General features: G+C 38.5%; 1 pseudogene across 1 annotated transcript; it reads left to right on the top strand.

The window, feature by feature from the left end:
* Nucleotides 1-3,027: 3,027 nt before the first annotated feature.
* LOC148876086 (ABC transporter G family member 5 pseudogene) lies at nucleotides 3,028-5,514 on the top strand (annotated as a pseudogene). Its single transcript, XR_016110303.1, has one exon. The product of XR_016110303.1 is annotated as an ABC transporter G family member 5 pseudogene (transcript).
* Nucleotides 5,515-6,243: the final 729 nt, after the last annotated feature.

Here is a 6,243-nt window from a genome sequence, read left to right as displayed (position 1 = left end):
GCTGATGTAGGGCAGGCCGGGTTGGAAATGATTACCTCTAACTGAGCAGATAGTTCTTGGATCTTGATCCAAACAGTCCCATTGAATCCTCCGTTTATACTTTAATTAATCAAGATTACTGACTCATTCATAATGAAATAGAGTATTCAATTCATCACTGTCATATAATAATGACAAACTAATCACAAGACAAGATCAACTTAGTTAATCAAGAATTAAGGACTTTACTGGAAATCACTCATATTATATCTATACTCCCTTGGTGACCTTGACCTTACCTACCCAAGAATCGGACGGCTATGCAAAATGACAATGGCATCTATTTCAGATTTCAAATTTTTTATTCCACAACTCATCAGTCATCGGCCACCCACTTAAACTCCCAACTGCTCGCTGATGTACGGTGGATGTCCTACACGGGAGGGCCCCACAGATCTAATTCTCCCGAGATGATGAGTGGGGAAAAGATGGGTAGTTTTTGTTTTTTCACTTTTGTTAGGGTTCACGGGTTGAGCTCTGTTTGGGAATGTAATTAATGAGTGGTCCTTGGGCTCGTTCTTTGTGGCCCGGCCTGACTAGAGGTCACGGGAGCTACATATGTATCAATGTATGAGATGCTGACAAAACACACACCACCTCTGGTAACTAGCTCATGCTTCCACGTCATGTTTGAAAGAAAGCCTGAACCACAAAAATATCTCTTTTCTGCTAACCCTGTCCACAAAAGAGATTCGTGCACGCTCTCAAGTCTCAATCCATTTGCCCCTCTTATTTGAAGAAAATTCTCTATTTCTTCAACCCAGGTCTGAAACGGTTCGGGTCGGGTCGATTTGAAATTTAGGGTGCAAATCGGATAGGGTTAGCTGGTTAGATCGGGTTGATGTCAACCCTAACCCAATTATCCTACTAAATATATAGGTATTTGCTATATACATTTGTAGATGCTTAGTTGCAATAACATATACATATACATATATAAATTTATATTATATGATATTTATACGTGCAAATAATATAGAATTAAGTCAGGTTCTGGTTGGGTCGGTTTGTCAAGACCTCAGCCCTAAGGCAATCCAAAGTTTAGTTGGATTTATACTTTTCAACCCAACTAAACCTTATTTTTTTTGGACTGGATTTAAATTGAATTTATGCTAATCCGACCCAAGTTGTAGCTCTATTAAAAATGTTTAATTCCACCTCGAGAATGGGCTACCCCCGTTTTGTAGCCCCATGAAGAAAAAAAAAAAAACATAGATCCAATTGAACCAGATATAACTACATCTAAATTTGATTCGTTAATATTCAAATTTGAATTAGATATTATTCATTGAATTAAGCATTGCCTCTATTCAAATTCCACACCTATTAATTCCATAACCTCACGCACAACTTAATTATAAGATAATCTATATAGTTGATCATGAACGAAAATTTATTATATTTTAAGCATAAAATAAATTGAAAAGAAATAATACAAAATAATAATGGATAAAATAAAATAAAACATCAATGTGTAATTATTGAATATGCCAAATAAATGTGAAATATTAGAGGATAAAATGTATCAAATATGAATTTATTTAATAATAGAAAATAATTTTTATTAACAAAAAAAGGTAATAAAAATAATTTAAAATCAATTACCTTTTATCTTCAATTATTTTTATCAACAAAAAATAATGGAAATGGTTTAATTTAAAAAATTATCATAATATTATCTTCAAATTTTAAAAATTATTAAAAATAATTAAAAAAAATAACCATGACGAATTGGGGCTATTATCCCACCATGGATGGGGTGGATAGTCCCCATTCACAAGTTTTACCTACAGATAATATCTTGGTGAATGGAAGGTCCTTGTCCATGATATATTGTGGACGGGAACTGTGTTCACGATGAACCGAACAGTTGCATGTCTCATGGATGGGACCGTTTTAATTCCATCCACAATATATTCACACAATCGAACATGACAGCATATCCCAACACCCTACCAACATGGTCTAAAACCACATATCTCACCATGAGATTGGGACCTAAAAGTGGGACCTCTCATGTACGAGATGTGTGAATTTAGCCTTCAAGGTTTCTCTAAAAAATGAATATGGATATAAAATACTATTACTAAATTTATTAAAAATGATCAAAACATGAAATGTTAATTAATAAAATAAATTAAAAATTCATTTGATATTGCATTTCATGGATAGAATGACTATAACTTTTGTGAGACTTTAGCCTATGATTCTTTTTTAAGAATACAACGTTTCTACCAACTTTAAATGTCTAAATATTATATAATTAGATTGGATCTATCATTTCAACCAGATTTGCATTATTGCATAGATCCACAAATCATAAACAGATCAATTTTGAATTGGATTCAAATCGAATTTGAACAGATACCATTTGCAGCCTTAATTTTACCTGCATTTTCCTAAGAAGAATGGTTTGGGCATTGTTTGTTTGCAATGCAATTTCATTTGCTTTAGAGCAAAAGTATGGAATTGCAAATGAGTTGAGTTCAAATTTTGGTTTAATTTTGTTATAAGTTTCACTTTGTTTTGTTTATTTAAAATAAAGACAAGGAAAATTAGAACCTGAAATAAAATAAAATAAATAAGATCTGAAGCAAAAATTAACCAAACTTTATAATCATCTCATTTGCACTCCATGCATTTTTACTAGTGCAAATGGAAGTGCACTGCAAACAAACAGAAGGAATTTGAGCTGAATATAGTTGAAATTCTTGAAATCCAGATGGAATGTCAGCAAATCATCAATCCTTGTAATTTCTACATGTCAGATATGGAGGTATCACTGTATGAGGTTAGTTTTTTGTCTTCAAAATGACCCGGCTCGACCCATATCAGCTTGAGAGGACTGAATAAGAGAATTGCAGTAGGAATTCGGTAGTTTTAAGTAATCGTTAGGGGCATTTAGAGAGATAGATCTCCTCCCAACGTCAGCCGCTAATCTGGTTTCATGTGATTTCAGCCTGAATCCAGAGGAGACTCCATCCTTAGCCATTTGCGTGTACCCAAAACGCTACGGCTGTACTTCTGCTTTTCTTGAAATTTCTCTTCTCTCTCCCTCTCTCTCTCTCTCTCTCTCTCTTTCTCTCTCTCTCTCTCTCTTTCTCTAAATGAGTTTTCCTTGAAACAAATGGCAAGAAGTAGAGCACGTGAACCATGAAACAGAGGATGCTATGGTCATTGCAGCTGCTTAACCTCTTTATGTTTTGGATCATCACAAGATTAAATTAATTAAACCAAAGCTTTGAATCAAAACAACTGATGAACTAATCCACAGAGGGGAAGACACTACAACTAGAAGTACAATCCGAGCTTCAGGAGTGAAGAGTGCACAGAGTGTGAGAGAATAGAGACAGAGCTTCAATGAAGAAACAGGGTTGTGAGATAGAAGCAGTAGGCATCAACTACAAGATCTACACACATAAAAGGAGATACACATTTAAGATCTTCAACAGATATGAGCAACAACCAGAGGAAGGAGATGATGAAGAGTGCGATGAACTAACGAAGGCCAAGCAAAAAAGACCCAGATGCCGGCATGTTCTGAAGGACGTAAACTGCAGAGCCAAGCCGTGGGAGGTTCTAGCTGTCGTCGGCCCAAGTGGTGCCGGCAAGTCTACACTCCTAGAGATCCTCGCCGGCAAGCTCACGCCTCAGACGTCTTCAATCTTTGTCAATCAGAAACCCATCGACAGAGCTCGTTTCAAGAAGATATCGGGCTATGTAACACAGAAGGATACTCTCTTTCCCCTCCTCACCGTGGAGGAGACACTCATGTTCAGTGCCAAGCTCCGGCTGAGGCTGCCGCATTCACATCTGAGCTCCAGAGTGAAGTCGTTGATGGAGGAGCTGGGTCTGAGCCATGTTGCGGGGGCCCGGATAGGCGATGACCGGCTTCGTGGCATCTCGGGTGGTGAGAAGCGACGTGTGTCGATCGGCGTAGATGTGATACATGACCCCAAAGTGTTGATCCTTGATGAGCCCACGTCGGGGCTCGACAGCACGTCGGCTCTGCAAATCATTGATATGCTGAAGGCCATGGCTGAGACGAGGGGAAGGACGATTATTCTGAGTATTCATCAGCCCGGGTTGCGAATTGTGAAGCTCTTCAATTCGGTTCTTTTGCTGGCTGATGGCTCTGTTTTGCACCATGGCACTGTTGATCAGCTGAGCATATATCTGAGGTCCATGGGTCTGCAACTCCCTCTTCAGGTTAATGTGGTTGAATTTGCTATAGATGCCATTGAAGCCCTTCAGCAGCAACCAGAAGTACAGCAAGAACTACCACAATTGCCACAACCACCGACAACGCAACAGCACAAGAGAGGGGATGACGGTGAGGTTAGAAGCGGTAAGTTCACTCTGCAACAGCTCTTTCAACAATCTAAGGTAGCTGATGAAGAAATCGTTAATGGTGGGACTGATCTTCCCTGCGGTTTTGCTAATTCTAGACTAGGAGAAACCATTCTTCTCACCCATAGGTTCTCAAAGAACATTTTTCGAAGCAAGGAGATCTTTGCTTGTAGGACAATTCAGATGTTGATTGCAGGGTTGGTTTTGGGTTCAATCTTTTACAAGCTGAAGGATGATTTGATGGGTGCTGAAGAAAGAGTAGGTCTGTTTGCATTTACTCTGACATTTCTGTTATCTTCCACCACGGAAGCTCTCCCCATTTTCCTGCAAGAGAGGGAGATTCTGATGAGGGAGAGCTCCTCTGGTAGCTATAGGATCTCATCTTACGCCATTGCTAATGGGCTTGTCTTCCTGCCTTTTCTGCTCATCCTGGCCCTGTTATTTTCCATTCCATTATACTGGCTTGTGGGTCTCAACCAGAATTTCACAGCATTCATGTATTTCCTGGTACTGATTTGGTTGATTCTCTACACAGCAAATTCAGTTGTGGTTTGTTTCAGCGCCCTTGTGCCAAACTTCATCATTGGGAACTCAGTGGTATCGGGCGTGATGGGATCGTTCTTTCTGTTTTCTGGGTATTTCATATCCAAGGATGAGATTCCAAATTACTGGATTTTCATGCATTATATATCACTTTTCAAGTATCCTTTTGAAGGGTTCCTGCTAAATGAGTTCTCTGGTTCAGGGAAGTGCCTGGATTATATGTTTGGTACTTGTGTGATTAGTGGAGAGGATGTTCTTAGAGAAGAAGGGTTTGAAGAGAACAGTAAATGGAGGAACATCATGCTCATTATTTGCTTCATCTTGGTTTACAGATTCATTGCTTATGTCATCCTCAGATGCAGGTGCTCCCGGAGGAGTCTCAAGGAAAGACTGGCTTGATCTCTCTCTCTCTCTGTAAATATTTCTGTCCACAAGTTTGGAATTTACACAGAGCAGTTTGGAAAACAAGTCTCATATCAATAAACAGGAAATGTAATAAGAACAGAATTACAAACATTTGTTTAATCCTAACATCTCTCTTATCATTTTTCTTGTGAAACAAAGACAAAAGAAGTTTTGATACATCACATCAGAGCATTGGCGATCAACTGTGCATGAGAATTGTTTTATGATGCTTTTGTCTTCCATTGGATATATTTTTGACAGGATGAATTATCTTCTGGGTTAAATTCTGACTAGTGGCAGAGAAATAGGAAGCTGAGGCAGTAAAATATACCCTTTAGGAGAGCCATCAATTTTTAGCCCTTGTCTGCATGGCTGCACATGAAGATAGAAGAGCTGCATACAGACTAAAAGTGAAACATACATGTTCAGGAATGCTAGAGAACAACGAGTTCATGCAACTCTTTGATTCTTCGCCCTACAGATATCGGTACCCATGAATATATAAACTACAAGAGAAAAGTTGGATGTGTCCTCATGGGTCTCTACCTTGTCTGTATGGAAAAGAAAAAGAAATAGTTACATAAAATCCTCCACTCCTTGCCAAGCATTCCCCCCTTTTAGGCAGCAAGAACAGTACAAGTAATTTCTTGAAAGTAGTACGAAACTGGGCTGTCAATGGTCTAGGTTTTGGTCCGAACCTATCCTGTCTGATTTAAATCCATGAACAGGCAACCCGAATCCAATCCAAACCCATTAAAGATAGGATCCAGTCCAATATATTTTAAAGCAAATGGGTCGGATTGGTCACTATATATCCAATCCAGACCCGATTAACTAAAAAAAGAAAAAAATCATGGATAACTACAGAAAATTACATAAAATACAAGAGGACCATACATGCAACAA

Source organism: Nelumbo lutea, chromosome 1 (assembly GCF_056320005.1).
Source record: "Nelumbo lutea isolate HS-2025 chromosome 1, American lotus-T2T, whole genome shotgun sequence".
NCBI lineage: Eukaryota > Viridiplantae > Streptophyta > Magnoliopsida > Proteales > Nelumbonaceae > Nelumbo > Nelumbo lutea.
This window is presented reverse-complemented; position numbering and strand designations above follow the sequence as displayed.